Source organism: Artibeus jamaicensis, unplaced genomic scaffold (assembly GCF_021234435.1).
Source record: "Artibeus jamaicensis isolate MK-2021 breed Jamaican fruit bat unplaced genomic scaffold, CSHL_Jam_final contig_3126, whole genome shotgun sequence".
In the NCBI taxonomy this organism is placed as follows: domain Eukaryota; kingdom Metazoa; phylum Chordata; class Mammalia; order Chiroptera; family Phyllostomidae; genus Artibeus; species Artibeus jamaicensis.
The window spans coordinates 16,322,184-16,345,133 of record NW_026521723.1 but is presented as its reverse complement, the minus strand read 5'-3'; the positions used below and the strand labels follow the sequence as shown (position 1 = coordinate 16,345,133).

At 40.3% G+C, this 22,950-nt stretch overlaps 1 protein-coding gene across 3 annotated transcripts in view; it reads left to right on the top strand.

Annotated features, from left to right (window-relative positions):
• IGSF11 (immunoglobulin superfamily member 11) overlaps nt 1-22,950 on the top strand; it is a 157,022-nt gene that overhangs the window by 34,444 nt on the left and 99,628 nt on the right. The window contains exon 2 of one of the 3 annotated variants that reach the window (XM_053663167.1): nt 20,368-20,588. The exons of the other annotated variants lie outside the window; for them this stretch is intronic. The gene's annotated coding sequence lies outside the window, so the exon portion shown is untranslated. The remainder of the gene's footprint in view (nt 1-20,367; nt 20,589-22,950) is intronic. 3 annotated transcript variants of the gene reach the window in all.

The window sequence follows — 22,950 nt, the reverse complement described above, 5'->3', positions numbered from 1 at the left end:
TAGGTGACAGGAGAGGAGAAGAGAACTCCATTCCCGCCTTGGGTGAGTTTACAGCCTTCGAGAAGGGAAGGGAGGAGACTTTTTGGGGAGTTTACTGGGGATCATTTCTTCAGTATACGTTGTATAATTGGTCTTCACCACACCCTTGCCTTACTCCATTTTATAAGCAAGGAAATTGATGTTTGAAAAGGTTAAATAAGGCCATACCTCAGATCTTTTGGTTTCCAGACCTACCTTTTTCCTGCTTCAGGAAAGAGACCAAGAAAATACTATTGTTTCAATTTGAAATCCTCCTTTCTCCTCTTTTTTTTTTTTCTGGGTCTGGAAACAAAGCTCATGCATCCATCCAGATGCAGGTTGGATGCCAGTCACCTCCCAGGTGGTCTCCCTGGGTTGCTTTTCTCCTTCCCTGTCTTCACAGCGTTGTTTAGACATTAGCCCTTCCCTGTTCTGTAATCGACTCACTCTTTGTTTAACTCTCCCTTCTCTTCCTTACCCTTTGCATTGTGCTTGGTAGATAGCCAGTGCTTAATAAATATTCGTTGCATAAATAATAAGTGATAATTATATGTTAGGTCAGGCTATAAGTGCAGCTGGAACTCAAACAAGCTCGGAGCTGACCGAGTCTTGCAGCACCTGAACAGGTCTTAGTCTAGCACGGAGGAGGCCAGGTACATGGAACTGGGGAGGGAGGGGGTGACACCGTCAGGAGCTGTCACGTGGAAAGAAGCATCACTACTTCCCATTAGGAGGTAATGTGTTAAATTTGGACATTACAGTTATTATTTTAGCTCTTTGAAAACTGCTTCTAATGATGTCTCTTCTTTTGTTTCCTCAAAATTATCTTTTTGTAGCTATGGTAACTCATTTGAAATTCTATTATGCTTGTAATCTGTACATATTGAGCTATTTGCTTCAGCATTCTAAACATTTTCCTGTATAGTCAATAAAAATTCTATATTTACAGTCTTCTCTTCTGGTGAAAATTGGCTTTTCCCTTTAGATTTCTAAAGATGATTTAAAAAAGAATTAGGAACGACAGCTTGACTAGTAAATTACCATAAATAACCATCATCTTTGTCACAAAAGTTCATGCCATTATTTGCTTGTACTGATAGACTCCTATGCAGTTTTTACTTTGAGAAATTTTGAACTCAGGACACGCACCGCCCTGGACTCTCGGTTTCCCTGGCTCCGAGGAGCCTTGCACCCTCCTTCCCGAGAGCTCCAGGCCTCCACCCAGTCTGGGACTCCGGCATCCTGTGGGACACCTCTGTGCCTCTTCCCTGCCTGGTCTTTCCATGGGCCGTTGCTTATCCTGTGCCAACCTTCTTGGATCAACCTGTCTGCCTAGTCTCAGACCGCCTGTCCTTTATGTCCTGTGTCTGTCTGTCTGTCCTGGTGGTGTTTTACACAAGGCCCATGGGCTGAGTCCAGACCTCCACCTTGTTTTATCTGGCCTGGTACCTTGTTTCTACCCACTGGCAGTACCAAGCTCTTGCTTAACTGTTAAGAAGTAGTTACATTTATACAGTCCTAAAATAACATTCTGCCCTTTGAGGGCAACTGAGAGGCTGATGTGGCCCCCTGTGAAAATGAGTTTGACACTCCTGACCTAAGTACACTAGATGGTCCTATGTTTTCTTCTTTTTTAAAAAATATGTTTTATTGATTATGCCATTACAGTTGTCCCATTTTTTTCTCCCCTTTATTCCCTTCCACCTTGTAGCCCCACCCCCAGCATTCCCCCACCTTAGTTCATGTCCATGGGTCGTACATATAAGTTCTTTGGCTTCTCCATTTCCTATACACTTCTTAACCTCCCCTTGTCTATTTCGTACATACCATTTATGCTTCTAAGTCCCTGTACCTTTCCCCCCATCCTCTCTTCCCCTCCCATCTGCTAACCCTCCATGTGATCTCCATTTCTATGAATCTGTTCCTGTTGTAGTTGTTTCCTTAGTTTTTGTTTTTAGGTTCAGTTGATAGTTGTGAGTTTTAGGTTCAGTTGATAGTTGTGAGTCTGCTGTCAATTTACTGTTCATAGTTTTGATTTTTTTCCTTAGGTAAGTTTCTTTAACATTTCATATAATAAGGGCTTGGTGATGATGAACTCCTTTAACTTGACCTTGTCTGAGAAGCACTTTATTTGCCCTTCCATTTTAAATTATTTCACTGCTGGATAGAGCAATCTTGGATGTAGGTCCTTGCCTTTCATGACTTGGAATACTTCTTTCCAGCTCCTTCTTACCTGCAAGGTTTCTTTTGAGAGATCAGCTGATAAATCTTATGGGAACTCCTTTGTAGGTAACTATCTCCTTTTCTCCTACTCCTTTTAAGATTCTCTCCTTCATTTTAATCTTGGCTAATGTAATTATGATGTGCCTTGGTATGTGCTTCCTTGGGTCCAACTTCTTTGGGATTCTCTGAGCTTCCTGGATTTCCTGGAAGTCTATTTCCTTTGCAAGATTGGCGAAGTTCTCCTTCATTATGTTTTCAAAAAGTTTTCAATTTCTTGCTATTGTTATCCTTCTGGCATCCCTACAATTCAGATACTGCAATGTGTAAAGTTGTCCTAGAGGTTCCTAAGCCTCTCCTCATTTTTCTTGAATTCTCGTTTCTTCACTCTGTTCTGGTTGAATATTTAATTTCTTCCTTCTCCAAACTATTTATTTGAGTCCTGGTTTCCTTTCCTTCTCTGCTGCTTCCCTGTACATTTTTCATTGTTTCACTTTTCATAGTCATTACTTTTTTCTTTATTTTTTGACCATACTCAACTATTTCTGTGAGCATCTTGATTATCAGTGTTTTGAATTCTGCATCTGATATGTTGGCTATCTCTTTATCACTTAATTGTATTTTTTCTGGAGCTTTGATCTGTTTTTTCATTTGGGCCATTTTTTTTCTTGGCATGCCTGTTTTGTAGTAAGGGATGGAGCCTTAGGTACTCACCAGGGTGGGGCAACCCATATTGCTGTGTTGTGATGCTGTATGTGGGGGAGGGGTCCGAGAGGGAACAATACCACTTGCTCAGCCCTTATTCAGCTTTCAGTCACTTCCTCTGCCACCCACAAGCAAATTGGGCCCTTTTGATGCTGATTCCTGGGTGGGTGGTTTTGTGTACATTCTAGGACCCTGTGGGTCTCTCCAACAAACTCTCCTGTGAGGCTGGGAGTTTCTCCTGCCACACCAACCGGCACAGGTTTTTTCAGTTGGAGGTTTTGAGGCTTTCTTCTCCGAGTTGGGACCCTGGGTTGCGTGGTCTGTCTTGCTCCCCAGTTGTTCCTCCTGGTTGATCTGCACCCAAATGTGGTCCTGTCTGCTCCCCCAGCCACTGCCTTGCTGGGAGTTCTCTCCACCCTGGCTGCCTGTCTGTGCCCCTCCTGCTGGTCTGGATGAAGGGTTCTTCTTTAACTCGTTGGTTGTCAGACTTCCGTTCAGTTTGATTCTCTGGCAGTTCTGGTTGTTTTGTGTTTCTAAATTTGTTGTTTTCCTTTTGCTTGTACAAGGAGACAAAGTGTATCTACCTATGCCTCCATCGTGGCTGAGAGTATCTGGATATCCCATGTTTTCTTCTCTTTGGTCAGTATTGTTTGAATCTTTTTTCCATCTGGGAAGCGAGGCAGGCTGTAAATACCCCCACTGAGTGGCTGGAGTAGATGACGAGGTGGCCGTAACACCTGGTGCACATAAGAGCCTTAACTCTTTCCTTCAGTCCTTGACAGTGTAAAACTTGTTTATTACACAGTTGTTCATTTATTCACTAAAAATATTTATTGAGTTCCTGCTTTGTGCTGGGCCCTGGAATATAGCAGAGGCAAAAATAGAAAAAAAAACCCCAACTAACATCTAAGGCAGTAAAAAACATGAGGTAGCACTAAAATTTCTTTTTTGAAATCCCTGGTTCTTTTTGAAATGTTTGTTCAGCTATAAAATAGTGGTAGGTTAAGAATAATGTAACTGATAGACAAAGAAATGGTTAGAATTCAGATGTCCTTTTAAAAGCTTTTATAGCCCTTTGATTTTGTCTGTAACAGTGTCCTGAGTGCAGCCGCGGCGTCGCGGTGAGACACACAGCCTGTGCGGGGCCTTGTCTCGGCAACGCCAGCAGTGGCTTGTGTGAGAAAAGAAATTGGAGCTGACTCTGATGAGCAGTGCAGTTTTTGTTTCTAATCGAGTGGTGCCCTAGTCCTAAGAGCACTAATAAAAACACGAACAGTTTTGTTTGAGGCAGTCGTCGTTCAGTGCCGCTTGTGTCAGTCACAGTGCCCTCCACGAGAAGGGTGTTCAGGAGAGGTTTCTGGACCCAGAAATAGTTTCTCTAGATAAGCGTTTTAAACTTCTCTTTTGGGGGCTTTGTCAACAGCTGCATTTGATGTTTATCCCCCATAGTGGGGGATAAACACCATCCTAGAGAATGTTTGTTTCCTTTAACTACTCGTACTTCAGAAATGTGAACTGTTCTGTTTGAATTGTGTTTACTTTCAGAATAGTTCTACATTGTATTAGTGTTTACTAAACGTTTAGCTCTCAATGATATATAATTGATACCCTTTAGAGGTACACTGAAAAGTGTATAAGGAAATATTTATTGATGTGCTTCTGTGTGTAATGTGGATCATTTCACACCAGAAGGGGAAACTTCTTACATTTGCAGTGGTTTCTTGTGAAAATTCACGCAGCCGTCGTGTGGTCCCAGGCCTGAGACCCAGAGAGCACCTGCGGTCTTCTGGTTTCTCTTCTATGCTCAACGTCTTCTTCCTTCCCTCCTGCCCCTTTTTTTATATTATATAATAAAAAACCCAGAGAAGGTAGCAGAATCTTTCCAACACTATGTAGCATGTAAGTGACAAAGTTAGGACTAGAATCCCAGTTAATGCTCTTTCCAATAAGGTAAGGGAAATAAACGGCTAAGCAATATTAATTTTTTTGTCTTTGTTCAAACTAATTTTAACTTCAGTAGGGTCAAAAATCATCTCTTCCTAGGGTCTTTTGGTCTCCACCTCCCTGTCACCCCCCAAAATATTACACAAGAACAACGTACGTACACCCTGAGTGCACACAGATGTGCATAAATCGTGCACGTGCTTGTGCAGTCGTGGAAGGGTTAGTGAAGCACAGTGGAGGTGTTGTGCGCCCCCGAAAAAGGGCACATCAGGCACCCTGCCCTCAGCTGCATCTCTGGCCTGCCCCAGCCTGGGTGGGATGAAACAGACAAGAAAACACTCAGATTTCCTTTCCGAGTCTGCAGCAGCTGGAGTGAACATCAAACAGATGGGCTTTTCCACCCTGATTATCCTAAGTTCCTAAATTTAGAAATACATGCTTTAAAAAAATGTAAATTACCCGAGGGGGTGGTGTAGCACATGCCAGGCAGTGCTAACGAGTGCAAATGGATGTCATCTGCTGACTTAGATGAATCTCAGCTCCCACTTCTGGGTCCCTGTTATTTCAGTCCCTTCACATTTGTTTTCTGTCACTGCTTCCCTTTCTGCACACGCAGTGCCAATCCTCTTTTTACATGTAGATTAATATTACATTAAAATGTTGGGATTTATACGGTGTGGTAAACCAAAACAATGTTTAATCTGTCTCATTACCCAAAATTAATTCCTTCAAACTGGGGGAAGGGATAGGAAAGAGACGTTATATGAGGAGTCTTTTGTATCTTATGTTTGCATTTAACTAACTGGGCGAATTTGGGAAAGATACTTCCTCTGTCATTTTAAAATGGGTGGTCTGGACTTCTATGATGTACCTTTCAGTTACCGTTTTTTGTTTTTATAAATTACCTGTATCTGTAAAATTATTTTGTACTGTGTTGTGTCCCCAAAATCTTCTGGCACATAGTATGTGTTTAATAAACATTGTGAGAAGAATCAATACAGTTTTTTATATTGAGTTAACAAAATTCAGAGGACGAGTTGTTTAGGAACTAAGTGTTTTGTGGCTCTTCTGCCCCTACTAGAAAATTCTGTCCCCTCGTGTATCTTATAGTTAAATTGAGGAGCTCAACAAAGATCCAAGGACATACAAAAGCAATATCCAAACAGGTGAGGAGGTTTGAATATGCACATCACTTGCCATTTGGAGTGCGAGTTGTGTGGGAATTCACATTTTATGGCAATGAATATGTTGATAGAACCCCCTTGATCCCAAAGTTACGGGCAGGAAAGCAGAAAACGTTGTGTAAGGCCATCACCAAAGGAAGTGGAATGATCAAGTGCGCAGGTGAGGGCAGAAGCAGGTCCAGATGCTTCATGTAGGGGACAGTGGGAGTTCAGGAAGCCAGAGGTCAGGGGGAAGGGCAGGGACATGGGAGAGCTAGCCTTCCTGGGCCAAAACAGTAGATAAGCAGAGTTACAGAGGCATAAAATAGTCTGGGAGCTAAAAGGAGTTCTGCGTGACTGGAGGGTAGGGTTCAAGAGGACCAGAGGCTGGAGACGAGGCCAGAGGCTAGATAGGCAAGCACCAGACATCTGGATTTTATCCGGTGAGTGGTGGGAAGCCTTCCAAGGGCGTTAAAGAGGAATAACTTGCTCACTTTTGCTCTTTTAGCAGTCTGACTTGAGCATCAGTGTGGAGGAGAAGTAGAACAGGAGGGAGACAGTGCGATCAGTTAAGTGGCTTTCATGCTAGTTCAGGTTCATGTGAGATCCCTCATAAATACTGATGAATTAAGTGTAAGTCCAAGAAGAAAGACACATTCTTTTTGTACATTTTAAAAAATATATTTATTTATTTTTAGAGAGGGGAAGGAGAAAGTGGGAGAGAAACATTAATGTGTGGTTGCGTCTCACCGTCCCCTACTGGGGACTTGGCCTGCAACCCAGACATGTGCCCTGACTGGGCATCGAACCAGCAACCCTTTGCTTCACAGGCCTGTGCTCAATCCACTGAGCTACACCAGCCAGGGCAGAAAGACACATTCTTGATTAGTCTGAAAAAGTAGGCATAATTGCTACTTCAGCTCCCTCCCTGTCCTACCCCCTCCTCCAAAATAAATGAAGACTTGTACAGAGAATATTTTCTTCTCAGAATAGGAGGACTGTAAGAAGGAAATGTTACATTTGTGGGAGTTTCACTAATATATGGATATATGTGAATAGTTGAAAGGTTATTCGTGTTGCATCTGAGATCAAAATCAGCCATTGGTGTCTGTTTTCTAGTTCTGGTGTTGGTGACGAGGCCATTCCTCAGAAACCCAGACAGCAGGGCAACAGGAGAAAGGGACTTTTAGTTAAACCGTGCCCATCCGAGCACAGACGAAACCAAGCAGACTTGTGGTGGGGATATAAATGACGAGTGCGTTAAATAGAGCGTCTAAAATCATAGTGTAGCACTCACTTGGGAGTCTCACGAGAGGTTTGGGAAATGACTACTCCGAGCACGGCAGACCTTTTCAGTTTCTCCCGTGTTGAATTTGTCTTGAGAGACTAACCATGGAGAGTTTGACAATTTCTCCACACTTCTCAGGGGCCCCCAAGAATCTCTGATGATCTCTTGTCCTCCAGACTCTTCCTCAGAGATTCTGATCGAATTGTACCTTGCACTTCCTGGAAGGACCCCCTGGAAGGAAGGGGGCAGCACCTGACGTCCCTCCTCTTACCTGGTCTCCCCAGTAGGAAACTTCATTGGGCTAAGTTAGAGCCCTTTTTCACTACAGCGTCCCTCTCCACCCTCCATGGGAAATAGTTTTTCCAAATTAATGTTCCATTTATTTAGGGTAATTTTGGTATGGAAATAAAATATTGATTTTTTTGTTGAGTGGAGGTATTTAAGCTTTTGCTGATACTGTGGTTTTTGTGGAAGGGGGTGAGGTGGTGAGTTGCCTATGACTAGTTTTCCAGTCGTACCGCAGAAAACAGGACCCTTCAGTGGGTATTGATGATTTTTTAAAAATCCACTATGATTAGGTACAGTCGAAGTATTCTTTTAAAGTACACGTTTGGATGACAGTTGTACATATCCATGGATCCACTGCCAGTCAAGATAAGGAGCATCTCTCCCTCGGCCTAAAGATTTCCTGTCTCATTTTGCGTCTGTCCCTCCCTCCACCCCCAGGCTTGGGCAACCACTGATGTACTTGCTGCTACTGTGTGTTAGTTTGCATTTTACAGAATTTTTGTAAATGGAATTATTGCACATGTTCTAAAACTTTTTGCCCAGCTTCTGTCATGCGGCGTAATGACTTGAGATCCACTCATGCTGATGCTTATATCAGTGGTCTGTTGCTTTTTGTTGCTGAGTGGAACCCTTTTGTGTGGATCTACTGCTCCTTGTTCTCCACTCCCCTGTTAAGGAAAACTTGAGTTGTTTCCAGCTTTGAGACTGCTGTTGTATGAATCTCTGTGTGAACACTTTCAGTTTGGGGGGGATAAGGAGTTATGAGTAGAATGGTTGCTGTTTAATTTTCTAAGAAACTGCCACGCTGTTTTGCAAAGTAGTTGTGCCATTTTTTTGACCCCGTACTACCACTGTATTAGAATTTTTGTTGTTTCACATTATTGTAAACTTTTGATGGACAATCTTTTTAAGAATTTAGCCATTTTAATGTGTGTATGTAGTGATTTCTCCTGGTTTTCTCCTGGTTTTGTATTTCCCTGAAGATTACTGGTGTTGAACATCTCTACATGTGCTTATTGGCTATTCATTGACTTCCTTTGGTGAAGTGTTTGTTTAGAATTTTGCTCATCTTTTAAAAATAAGTTGTTTGTCTTATTATCGAGTTATTAAGAGTTATTTCTGTATTATGAGTACTATTTTATTCATCATATATATGTATAAAGAAATATTTTCTGCCATTCTGTGGGTTGCCTTTTCACTTTATTAGTGGTGTCTTTTGAAGAAAAAATGTTTAATATTTTCAATTTTAAAAAGTTCTCTCTATATTTTTTCTTTTATGGGTTGTGTATTTTCCTACCTAAGAAATTATGCCTATCCAAAAGTTGTAGATATATTTTTTCTGTTTTCATTTAGGAGATGTATAAGTTTAGCTTTCACTTTTAAGTCTACAATTCATTTTGAATTAATTTCTGTGTATGTTGTGAGGTAAGTGTAGATGTTCATTTTTTAAATGCATATATTCAGGACTTTTTCTTTTTAAGAGATGTTCTTTTCCCAATTGAATTACTTCTTACTTCTATTATTATTTCCTCTACTTAATTTTTATTTATTTACGATTCTTTCGGTGGAAACTTAAATCACTGATTTGAGACCTTTTCCCCCTACCATAAGCATGTACAGGGATAAATTTCTGGTGAACACTGCTTCTCTTGCCTCCCATGCATTTTGATTACCAGTGTGATTTCTTCTTTGATCCACGTGTCTCTTAAAAATCTTGTATTAATTTTTAATCACTTGAGGGTTTCCCTAGGTATACAAAGTCTTATCCAGAAAGTATCCAGCTACACATATGAAAAATTAAGAGACATTCATTGAAGAAGATACAAGAAACACTGTACACAGGACAATAATGCCTCAGTCTTCTTCAAAGTAGGCACCTGGGGACCTCACATAGTTCTCCTCCCTCATCGTAGTTTCCTGTATTCCATCAATGGTCTGAAATCTTTTCCTTTTCAAGGATGATTTTAGTTTTGGGAAAAGCCAGAAGTTGCAGAGTGCCAAATCTGGGCTGTAGGGGGGTTGAGTCACCTGGGTGATTTGATGTTTCTCAAAAAAACTCTGCATGAAACATCGTGCATGAGCGGGTGTGTTGTGATGAAGCTGCCAATCACCATGCCCATAGCTGTGGCCATCTGAATCATGGAAATAGTTTCCATGGGTGAATGTTCAAGCTTAATGCAAAATTTGATGCAGATTCATTGCTCTACTTGCTCATTTTGAATGCAATGGCCACACAGTGCACATGCTCACTCAATGGCATTTATCATCCCCACTGACTAGTACACTGAAGTCATCATTGTTCGCACGTGCACATTCTAGTCCACTCTCCTTGGCTGCCAGGTTTTGTTGATGTCTTGTAAACCATTCTTGTTATATTAGCAGTGGTTGGACTTTTTCCGGACAGACCTCGTATTATTATTATCAATTTCTAACTTAATTCCTCTTTTGTCAGAAAATACACTCTGTGTGATGTCATTCATTTAAAGTTGATCTGCAGAATTTGTTTTTTTTAGAAAACACATGCTCTCTCTTAGGGAATGCACCATGTGTACTTGAAAATAATTCATATTCTTTAGTTATTGGAGATCAAGGTGATAATGTTCTGATCATGTTTTTTCATTATTTTTTGGTCCATTGTTCATCAATTGCTCAGAGAGGGATGTTAAAATCTTCTATGACTGGCCTCCCTATAGTGTAAGTTTTTAGCTAATGTGCTTTGAAGGGTCTGTATTTAGGGTAATGCACATTTATGATGATTATATCTTCCAGATGAATTAACTTTTATTATTATGAATTGTTCCTCTTTGTCTTTGGTCTTTTTGTTTTTAATTTTATTTATCTGATTTTATTATAACTCTTTCAGACTTCTTATAGTTACAATTTGCATGGTCTATCTTTTCCCATGCATTTATTTCCGACTTATCTGTGTCTTTATATTTAATGCATACCTCTTGTAGATAGCACATACGTGGGTCTAGGTTTTTAATATATTCTGTTAATTATCTGTTGACTTTTTACATTATTATTTTTTAGTGATTGCTCTAGAGATTATAATATGTATCCTTAACTTCTCATAGTATAATTAGGTTTAATATTGTACTTTTTCACCCAAAATATAGAAATCTTGCAAACATCTCCATTTACCCTAAGTTCCCACTGTCTTTTATGTGAATGCTGCCATATATCTTAAATTTAGATATATTATAAACCCAAATGACAACTTATTTGTTAATGGTTATATTTATTTTTAAAAAGTTGAGAGAAAGATATCATTTTGTACTTACCTAGATTACAATGATTTCTGATGCTTTTAATTCATTCATGAAGATTCACATTATCCTCTGGCATCATGTCCCCTCAGCCTGAAGAATTCCCTTTAACAATTCAGACTGTCTGGGTCTTCTCATGACAAATGGTCTTGTGTTTCTCTCTCTGAAAATGTCTTTGTTTCTGCTTTATCTTTCAAGGGTATTTTTTGCTGAATACAGTATTTCTAGGTTGACAGGTTTTTTTTGTCTTTTGTTACTTTAAAGGGATTCCACTGCCTTCTGGCTTCTGTGGCTTTGGATAAGAAGTCTGCAGTCATTGTACTTATTCCACCTGTGTGTGTAATGTTTTAATTTTTCTGACTGCTTTTAAGATTGCCTCTTAGTTTTAAAAAAAACATTTTGACTATGACATTCCTAAGAGTACTGTTTTTAAAATTTATCCTGTTTGGTGTTTCCTGAGCCTCTTAAATCTATACATTTAATCTCTTAAATCTATCTTTATACATCTGTCTCTTAAATAAGCTGTTCACTAGATTTTGGGAGTTTGTGGCCATTTATCTTCCAATATTGTTCTTGCCTATTTATTTTCCTCTTTCTTGGAATATAATTACTGTGTGCTAACATTTTGAAATTGGTACACATATCCCTTAGATTTTGTTCATGTTTTTAAAATCTTTCTTTCTGCTTCAGTTTGCATGATTCCTGTTACTCAAGCCACAAGTTCATTGATTCTGCTCCCCCTCTTCCATTCTGCTCTGAAGCTTAGCCAGTGAATTTTTAACTTTCAGATTTTTTTCCAGTTTTAAAATTCTTGTTTTTTCCTGTTTTTTTTTAACTAAGATTTCCTGTATTTTCATTCATTATAAGTATGCTTTCTTTGTTGAACATAGTTATAGCTAAATTAAAAGTCTTGTCTGCTAATTTCAGGATTTGCTCTATATTGAGGTTGTTATCTGTCAGCTGCCTTTTTCTCTGAAAATACCTCAAATTTTCTTAACCTTTTTTATGTGGAGTAATTTTATATTATATTATTGACCTTGTGAATATTATGTTGTGGAGACTGTTTCTGTTACCTCACTCTGAACTATGTTGATATTTTTTCCTTTCAAGTAGCCATTTGAGTCATCTCACCTGTTGTGGTGGTAGTTCAGATCTCACTTTAGGCTGTGTTATGTCTGTCCTGTACATCTGTGGTCCAGGGGTCAGCCAGGCTTGTGCAGTGTTTATATAAAATTTTGGGTTGTTTCTTCTTTTTTGCAGGGTGGCCTTTGTTTCCTTGGACCATGGTTTTGTTGTTGTTGTTTGTTTTGTTTTGTTTTTTTCCTCCTGCCAGAAAGACAGCAGATTTTTATATTGGAGTTTTAGTCTCCACATGCTGTAACTGTAATGGATGGTGGCTCACGTCACAGTTTAGACTAATTTTGGTCTTCCCCATGCATGAATGCTACAAGGGTCTTTCAGAGACTCAGAGTTTTTATAGAGAATTTCATGTTTTCCTTCTCTGACCATCTTCTTCCAAGGATTTTCCCCCACTGGTAGGTCTGGTGTCCCTTAGCCTCTTTTCCTGGTTCTTCTGGTCATTAAGGAGATGAGTTTTAATGGGGAGTTAGCTGTCCAGCACCATGACTGTGGCTGTTCTCAGGGCAAAGCCACAAACTTGAAACTCACCGCACCCTGGTCACTTCTTCCAAGTTTAGGCTTCATTTCCAAAGATGTTGACTTTTGTTCACTTGCCAGATCCCTCAGGTACTTGTTTTTATATGTTGTCCAGAGTGTATAGTTGTTATTTTGGGGGAAGATAAATTTATTAGGAGCTTATTCTTCCATACCAGAAGCAGACCTTGCAATGATTTATTTTCCTAAGTACCTACTTAACCTCTAAGTAGGGAGGTTTGATTAAATGACATCTTAGTTCATTTTTAACTAGTATGATTCCTTGTGTTTAAAATTATATTTAAGGTGGCCAGATGGTCTGTATTTTGGCTACCAGGCTTGAGTACTGAGGTGTTAAGAGAAGAATGGTGCTGTTTGCTAACAAAGGAATGGCTCCTATCTTTCTTGCCTTTCCCTTTCTGGTTTTATTTATCTGTATTTCTTTTAAACAAGGCTGCTGGGGAACCCCCCTTGACTCTCTCCCTTCATGCATGCTGCTTTGCCAGAGGAAGCTCTGTTCTTGGGTGTACTCTGTCCTCTATGCAGGGAGGTCCCTGGCTCTGAGATAGGAGTCTGCAGGAGAACGAGCCGACACAGCACAGGGCCCCTGAGGGCAGCCTGAGGGGTCGCTCTTCTTGCTTTCCCTTCATGTGTCAAACCTCCATCTTTTCTTTCCCCTTGTTTGCTCATTACTCTTTCTCCTCTTGTCATTCTGCTTATTGACTTTACTAAATTAACACTCAAAATTATTACATCAAAATAGTACCTTATGTTTTCTAGACAGTAAAACATTATTTTAGTTCTTAAATAGTCTGTGTAATTTGAAATCTTGGTATTATATACTTCAAAGTAGATGTTAGGTCTCCTGTAGCATCTTGCTTTTCTCAGTTTGCGGGATAGCCAAAAATGGTGTGGCAAAATAGTAAAAAGTAATCCAAGAAAGTGTACAAAATCTCCCAATTATTAATATTTGGGAATGGAAATCCCTGGAGAGGCTAAGAGACTAACCAAAATAATCTTTTTTTATCTGCTTATTCCTGTTGGTTCTTTGTTTAAAGTCCTCACTTATTATTAAACTTTATATTTATATGGGTGTTTAAAAGGATGTTGTGGAAGAAGGTATTGGATGGGGAGAAATCTTCAGTAGTTGAATTTCAAGTATTTTACGCTAAGACTGTTGGTTGTCCTTTAGAATTTACAGCATGAGGGACAGAACACAACTAGATTACGAGTAGATTAAGGAATGTGCACTCTTCATGCTCAGATGGGCCTGTTTATTTGTAAAGGAGGTTAAACTCTAATTTAGGGAAACTTTAGAGACTTATTTAGAATGACCAAAAATATATGAAAAGAGGGCTATAGGGGAGTTTAAGTACACAGACCAGTATTGTTGACGGTTTTTCCTCCTAGAAGCTCCTCCTTATTTCCCTGCTTTTCTTACCCCTCCTCTGACTACCCCTTCAGTTTCTTTCAACTGGCTCTTTTGTGTACTGCAAACAAGTGCATGTTTGGGGGAGGAGTAGAGAGAAAGAAGAAGAAAATTGACTTACTTGAGAAGGTTTCACAGTGGAACTTCATATTTGGTTTAGATGTTTTCAGATTCACAAAGTTCAAGGCCATATGCCAAAGCCAACTGAAATATGCTGTGGATTATCTGTTGCTGTGTTTGTATTGACCTTCATTTCAGATTATAAACATGCCTCTTCCATTTTCTTTTTTGGACAACAGAAGTAATCTTGAGTAGGGTTCATCTTCCTTGCTTGCTTTATTTTTTTATTTTTTATTTTTAAAGCAAGAAATGTGTATTTTTCTGGATGGGAGGTTTTCATGATTCCAGGTCACAGATTCACTGTATAATGCTGGTCAAATTGACCTCTCACAGGCCTCAGTTTCCTTATCGGTATAATAAGCAAAATGGAGTGGATAAGCTTGAAAGGTCCCTTTCACTTTTGATTCAGTGATTCAACTTTGGTAAGGAGAGGATATGAACCTGAAGCATACTTTCCTGAAGGATGAAGGAGGAGCTAAGGTGATGGAGGTGGCTTATGTATTTGAGCAGCTTCACTAGATAAAGGAGATACATATGACAACAGAGGAGAAAAATTTTAAAATAACAAAAGGTCTTTGCTGTTTTGAAGGTACAAAGGAAGGGGTCAAAGAAAAAGAAGCTCTTGAAATGTTAATTGGTTGGATGATGGTGCAAACAAAATATTGGCGAAAGGTTGAGAGGTGATTTAAAGCAAAGAAGGGGTTACCCTTCTTCCTGCAGGATGGGAGAGAAAGGTGAAAGAATAGGGTAAAGGATGGATACTCTGATGAGGTACAGAGAGAATACCTTCAATTTCTTCTAGTCGAGATGAAAACTGAGGTGTTGCCAAGAGCTGGAAGGGTAGGATGGGAAGAGGAGTTTAGGAAAGATGAATCTTTGGAAGAACTGTTAGTCTGCTAGGAACTGAGTGAGAGATGGACAATTGGAACACCTGTTTGAGGTTGGATGGTGAATCCAAAAGCCAACCGTTTTGTTCATTTTGTTTTATATTATGAAATTAGTGGAGGTGTTTTTTTTGCTTTTCAAAAAAATTTTATTGATTATGCCATTACAGTTCTATTTCCCCCCTTCATTCCCATCCACTCTGCACCCCCTTCCCCCACTATTCTTCCCCTTTAGTTTATGACCACGTGTCTCAAGTTCTTTAGATTCTATATTTCCCATACTATTCTTGCCCTTCCCCCTATTTTCTACCTACCGCCTATGCTACTTATTCTCTGTACATTCTCCCTCCTTCTCCCACTCCCCTGTTGCTAACAGGAAGATCTATGAGATCTTCATTTCTATGGTTCTGCTCCTGATCTAGCTGTCCTCTTAGTTTGCTTTTGTTTTAGGTGTGGTTCTTAATAACTGTGAGTTTGCTGTCCTTTCACTGTTCATCTTTTTTATCTTCTTTTTCTTAGGTAAGTCCCTTTAACATTTCATATAATAAGGGCTTGGTGATGAGGAACTCCTTGAATTTGATCTTATCTGAGAAGCACTTTATCTGCCCTTCCATTCTAAATAAAAACTTTGCTGGATAGAGCAGTCTTGGATGCAGGTCTTTGGATTTCATGAGTTGGAATACTTCTTTCCAGCCCCTTCTTGCCTGTAAGGTCTCTTTTGAGAAATCTGCTGACAGTCTGATGGGAACTCCTTTGTAGGTGATTGTCCCCTTATCTCTTGCTGCTTCTAGGATTCTCTCCTTCATTTGAATCTTGGCTAATGTAATGATGATGTGCCTTGGTGTGTTCCTTCTTGGGTCCAACTTGTTAGGGACTCTCTGAGCTTCCTGGATTTCCTGGAACCTATTTCCTTTGCCTGATTGGGGAAGTTCTCCTTTATTATTTGTTTAAATAAGTGTTCCACTCGTGGCTGTTCCTCTTTCTCTTCTGGTACTCCTATAATTCGGATGTTGGGACGTTTAAAGATGTCCTGGAGGTTCCTAAGCCTCTCCTCATTTTTTTGAATTCTTGTTTCTTCATATTTTTCTGTTTAGTCATTTTTTTCTTCCTTCTGGTCCACTCCTTTGATTTGAGTCCCAGTTTCCTTTCCATCACTATTGGTTTCCTGTGCATTTCCCTTCATTTCAATTAGTGAAGCCTTCATTTGTTCCTCTAATTTGTGACTAAAATCAACCAGTTCTGTGAGCATCCTGATGACCAGTGTTTTGAACTGTGCATCTGAAAGTTTGGCTATTTCTTCATTGCTTAGAATTATTGGCTCTGGGGCTTTGAGTTGTTCTTGAGCCATAATGTTTTGGTCTGTTTGCTCCTGTTAGATATGAGGAGCAGAGTCTTAGGTGTTCACCAGGGCGGGGCCACCCAGGTCACTGGGTTGTGATGCTGTAAGTGGGGGCGGGGTCGAAGAGGGGAAATGGCAGTCCCCTCTGCTGCTTCCTGCTGCTGGGGCCTGCGTGGTCTGTCTCACTGCCTGCCCCTTTGCCTGATTTATCTGCGAGAGAATGTGTGACTGTGCTCAGCCTGCCACCTTGTGCCCTCACTGGGTCCGCCTGTTGCTACCCCACACCTGGGATCCGCCGACAGCTGCCTGGGTGCCTGGGTCGGTCTGGTCGAGTTTTCCTGTGCAACCCCGCTCTGCCAGTCGCTGGCTCTGCCCCTCTTATGGGTCTGGCGGAAGTGTTTGTTGTTTTCAGACTTCCATATAATTCAATTTTCTGTGTTTTGGCTGCATTTTTTGTTACTAAAACTGTGTTGTCTTTAAACTTGGTTGTGTGAGAAGGCACAGGGTTTCCACCTACGCCTCCATCTTGGCGGAAGTCCTGAAATTTGTGGTTTTTGCTCTCCAACAACCCTGGGTGTCACTCATTCACTGGCTATACTCGGTTACTTGCTTCCTGCTTACCTTTTTGTGTCCTGAGACCTTGTTTTTCTAGAACTTCCTAATGAATTAATTTTTAGAAAACCCCCTGTTACTTGGGGGCTATAAAAGAAAATGGGATTCAAATAAAATTTATCTTAAGTGGATTATCACTTATTAGGTACTGATATATTTTATACTTAAAATATGATTTAACATAACATTATACAATACATTGAGACATTTTGACTTTTTAATTTAGCAAGTGATATAGAGTAATTAGAAAAACTGAGTATTTTCCCAAATATTTTTGTTCAGTCACTTCTTCTCGGAATTTGTCAAGAAGCTTGTGTTTGTTTGTATGGCTTTTCCTTGTAGCCCTGAGGACATAAAAGAGCCCATTGTAGCTAATATGTAAACCAATGATGGAATATAGAAGGGGTTTGAGATGAAGAGAACTTGAAGGTTGCTGTGCTGCATGGAGTTCAGGGGGCACACACAGAGGGAGCAGTTTTAACACAGAGACAACTGCAGTAGTTTCTTCACAAAATGGTTTTATCTGTGTGATCATGAATAACCAGGTTATTGAGGACTGCATTTTTTAAAGTATTTACTTCTTTAAAAATCTTGTACATGGTTTTCTTTTCTAAAAATGTCATTGATTTTAACCATTTCTTTCTTGGAATAGGTTATACATTCACATGCCTCAAATTTCAAAAAGTAAATAAAAGAATACCTACTGAAAAGATTTTCTTGGCCCCATTTTTCCAACCTGTCTCTTTCACAGGCAACCAGTGTTAGTTTTTTTAAAGAAAGTATCATTCTAGAGTTATTTTAAGCATATACAGTGAAATACATTTATCACATATCCCTATTTGCTGCACACATGCCTGTATGTTCCCTTCTTTTCTTTAAGACTATACATGTTGTTGTATTATACCATTACTTGTTCTTCCTGTTGACGGATACTCAGATTATTTCTAGTCTTTTACTATTATAAACTGTTACAATGAATAACTTTATTCATGCATTATTTTGCATATGTAACAAAGTTAGGTTAATCATGTAAAATAAACCAAACTTTAAAATGACATGTTTTTTGGGAATTAATATACAGTGGGTGCAGTGGGTGCAGATTGAAATTAAGGTTGTGTCCAGGCATCACAGAGAAAAAAAGCCCTACTTCATCACCTAGGGATTAGAAGTCTAATATTTTGGGGTGACACTTCTGGCCAAGATGGAGGCATAGGTAGATATACTTTGCCTCCTTGCACAACCGAAAGAAGGACAATAAAAAATTTAGAAAAAAAATAACCAGAACTGTCAGAAAATCAAACTGTATAGAAGTATGACATCCAACGAGTTAAAGAAGAAACATTCATCCAGACCGGTAGGAGGGGCACAAACAGGCAGCCAGGGTGGAGAGAGATCCTGGCAAGGCAGTGTGGCTGGTGAGCGGACAGTCACACATTTGGGTGCAGATCAACCAGAAGGAACAACTGGGGAGCAAGACAGACCATGCAACCCAGGGTTCCAGTGCAGGGAAATAAAACCTCAAAGCCTCTGACTGAAAAAAACCTGTGCGGGTTGATGTGGCAAGAGAAACTCCCAGCCTCACAGGAGAGTTTGTTGGAGAGACCCACAGGGTCCTAGAATGTACACAAAACCACCCACCCAGGAATCAGCACCAAAAGGGCCCAATTTGCTTGTGGGTCCTGGGGGAAGTGACTGAAAGCTGAGTAAGGGCTGAGCAAGTGGTATTGTTCCCTCTCGGACCCCTCCCCCACATACAGCATCACAACACAGCAATATGGGTTGCCCCACCCTGGTGAATACCTAAGGCTCCATCCCTTACTACAAAACAGGCATGCCAAGAAAAAAAATGGCCCAAATGAAAAAACAGATCAAAGCTCCAGAAAAAATACAATTAAGTGATAAAGAGATAGCCAACATATCAGATGCAGAATTCAAAACACTGATAATCAAGATGCTCATAGAAATGGTTGAGTATGGTTGAAAAATGGAGGGAAAAGTAAGGAATAAGAAAAGTGAAATAAAGGAAAATGTACAGGGAAGCAACAGTGAAAGGAAGGAAACCAGGACTCAAATAAATAGTTTGGATAAGGAAGAAATTAAATATTCAACCAGAACAGAGTGAAGAAATAAGAATTCAAGAAAAATGAGGAGAGGCTTAGGAATCTCTGGGACAACTTTAAACATTACAGTATCTGAATCGTGGGGATGCCAGAGGAGAAGAACAAGAGCAAGACATTGAACACTTATTTGAAAACATAATGAAGGGGAACTTCCCCAATCTGGCAAAGGAAATAGACTCCCAGGAAGTCCAGGAAGCTCAGAGAGTCCCAAAGAAGTTGGACCCAAGGAAGCACACACCAAGGCACATCATAATTACCTTATCCAAGATTAAAGAGAAGGAGAGAATCTCAAAAGCAGCAAGAGAAAAGAAAACAGTTACCTACAAAGGAGTTCCCATAAGATTTATCAGCTGATTTCTCAAAAGAGACCTTGCAGGCAAGAAGGGGCTGGAAAGAAGTATTCCAAGTCATGAGAGGCAAGGACTTACAATCCAAGATTACTCTATCCAGCAAAGCTGTCATTTAAAATGGAATGGCAGGTAAAGTGCTTCCCAGGTAAGGTCAAGTTAAAGGAGTTCATCATCACCAATTCATATAATAATATACTTATTATATGAAATATTAAAGATACCAAGAAAGAGAAGATGATCAAAAATACAAACAGTAAAATGACAACAAACTCACAACTATCAGTAACCGAACCTAACAAAAAACAAAAACAAAAACAAACTAAGCAAACAACCAGAAAAAAGAACAGATTTACAGAAATGCAGGTCACATGGAGGGTTACCAGCGCGGATGGGTGAGGGGTGAAAAGGTACAAGGGAATAAGAAGCATAGATGGTAGGTACTAAATAGGCAGGTGGAGCGTAAGAATAGTATGGGAAATGGGGAAGCTAAGGAACTTATATGGATGACCCATGAACATGAACTAAGGTGGGGGAATGCTGGTGGGAGCAGGGTACAGGGCAGAGAAAGGGGAGAAAAAATGGGACAAGTGTAATAGTATAATCAATAAAATATATTTAAAAAGGAAGTCTAATATTTTGTCTTATTTAAAAGTGATTTGGGGGCTTTCTTTTTAAATACAATAATAGATAAAATACTTTAAACTGCTATTTGTAAGTACATTTCAGGCAGTTCACACGTTGTGGGGGCAAACTTAATTCCTCATAAATGAAAAGCCAGTTTTGATGTTATATTTGTTGTATTTTTCCTTTATTTTCCCATTGGATTTTGATGTGTTGGAGCCAATTTTGTTGTAAGATGTCAGAAATCTGGTGAGATTTCAGTAATACAGGGCTGGTAAAATTCATTTTGAGTTGAAGGTACAGGACTTAATGTTTGTGTTCTTTATTGACTTACATTTCAACAGTTCTTAATGTTTCCTGCGTTTAACCAGTGGTCCTTTGTGGCTATGAAATAAGTGACAGGTGAGCAAACGTAAGCCAGTTTAAAATCGTAGGATGGTCAGCGTCAGCACCTGCTGCCTGTGGTCGGTTGCCTGAGCAGGAGACCAACTGACCGGCCAGCTCACAAGCCGAGTGTGCTCCTGGATTTGTGTGCAGAGGCGCTCAAAATATCCTGTTTGAAAAGGTAAACTATTTAAATAATTATTCAATATTTCACCTAAAAAATTGAAACATAGATGCCATTACCAACTTACTAAACTTGAAACATTTGTATGTAGTAATTAAGAAATATTGATAATTGGAGAAAGTCGAGGAAAAAAGGATATTGTAAATTACAATCATAGTCTCCTACTTCTGCATTTGGAAAAGTAATTGTTACTTTTTAGGAACTCTCAGACAGCTCTTCACATTTGCCATTGTACAAAACTTTATATTGAATGCTTTGCATAGTACCATAGGGAGCCCCAGTAAAATTGTAACCTAATTTTATTGTCTGAAAATCCTTATAGCAGCCACATCCTAATGCTGCTCTCTGGGGTCAGTAGGAGAGAGGAAGGAAGGTAACTTTTACATCCCTAAACGGTTAACTTAGTGGCATCCTCAGGCTGAGAAATTGCCCGGGGTAGTGGTCAGAATACAGACTTCCAGGCACTGCCCCAGATGTATGGGATGTACTGTCTGAGAATCAGGAACAATTTATGATTAACTAGTGGAAGAGTCATTTGGAAGTTGCTGAGGACATCAGAGAGCTGAGGGGGTCGCAAAAGTAGTTTGAAGAAGTGGCCAAGTCATAGGGTTTGCTACCAAATTGCTCCTCGTAAAGATCCCATCACAAATCTAGTGCAACGTCAGTGATTTCTGTTGTCCTTGAAGTGCTAACCTAGACCTGACCCAGAGCCTCAGAATTTCAGATTAGAGAGACACTTTAATCTTTTTAAGAAGCTGAGCTTGCTGCAAGCTTTATTAACTTAGTTCATGATTAGCTAAAATGGCCTTAGTCCTGTTTACCATAGATAACTCGACTTAGGTAGTCCTGAGACAGCGAAGCCAAATGTCAGGTCAGAGCCAGGCCCATATTGCCTTTCACCAGGTGGGTAGCTCTACGTGGACATCCCACAGACACCTCAAACCCTGTAGGCCTGTAGCTGAACTCATCATATTGCCCCAGACCTCATCCTCTCTTTCATTCTTTCAGTGTACTAGAGAGACACTAGGCATTGGGTGTCCCTGGGTGAAAGCAGCAGGACACATTCCCCGTCTTCAGACTTGAAGTGCAGTGGGAACCCACTGAAGGGTTTTACACTTTGAAAAGGTCATCTCATGTGTAGAATGGATTGGCCTGAGTCAAGGATAGTGGCAAGAAGGCTGATGAAGAGGCTGTTGGAGAAATCAAGAAGTGAGATACTGGCACCGTAAAGAAGAGTAGTGGCAGTGATGAATGAAGTGGTGGACAGATGAAACGAATTTCGGAAGGAGAACCAGTGGCACCGGGCAATGGACTGAATGTGGGGTGGGGACCGCTGGTGACAGAGGGAAGCCTGGGTTTCGGGCTCGGGCACCAGCAGACTGAGATGAAGAACCCGGGCTCTGGGGACGGGTGTGGGAGAAAGGGGCAGCAGTTCGGTTTGGGGAATTACGAGGTTGAAATGCCTTCAGGAACGCCAGGTGTCCCTTGTGTATTTCCTTTGATCATTGCAGTCATTTCTTTTCACCAGGTGGAAAGCCTGCAGGTTATCTTCTGCTCTACCTTCTCCTCACTGTACGTCTAGTCAGTCCTGAAGGCCTGTCAATTCCGTATCTGGGTACAACTTTCTGGACCCTCTTCTCCCTTTATGCTTATTTTAGGTGCTGATAATTTTCTTCCCGGACTATTGCAGTAGCTTCCTAATTAATCCCTGATGTTCCATTATGAGCTCTTTTGTCCAAAGTTTCCCACACTGTCTTCTGCAGAGCACAGGGGTCCTTCGGTGGTGGGGGCTGAAGGAGCATTGTCCAGGCAGGGCCCCAGGCCCTCCACCACTGTTTCAACCAGAAGAGCTTTGCTCTTTGCTTGTTCACATCTTGGACTTTTGTGTAAAATTTTATATGAAAGCACACGAAAAATAATTACATAGGTAAACAAAAGCTGGAGAACCCTTTCCCTGGCGGATCTTCCTCCTACAAACAATTGCTGGGATGATATTTTTCAAAAATATGTGATCATTTCATTCCTCTACTTAAAACCCTTCAATGATTCACTGTTGCCTTTAGGATAAGGTTTATAAAATTGTAGCAGATCCAGACGACCGTCCACAGTCTGGCTTAATTCCATACCCTCGTCCTCTACTGTCCTTGTCTCAGCCTTTCTGTTCCCAAATTTCTCTCAGTCCTGAAGCCTCTTTGCTGTTACATGCACCTTTTTATTGCCTTCGCTACAGTTTGCTTTCCTCCTTCCTTCCCCTTTTCTGCACCGTCCCCGTCCACCAAGCCTTTTAAAAGCCCTGCTCAGGTGTCATCATTCCTGTGAAGCTTTTGTGGGTCACCCATCTCAAGACTAAATTAATTTG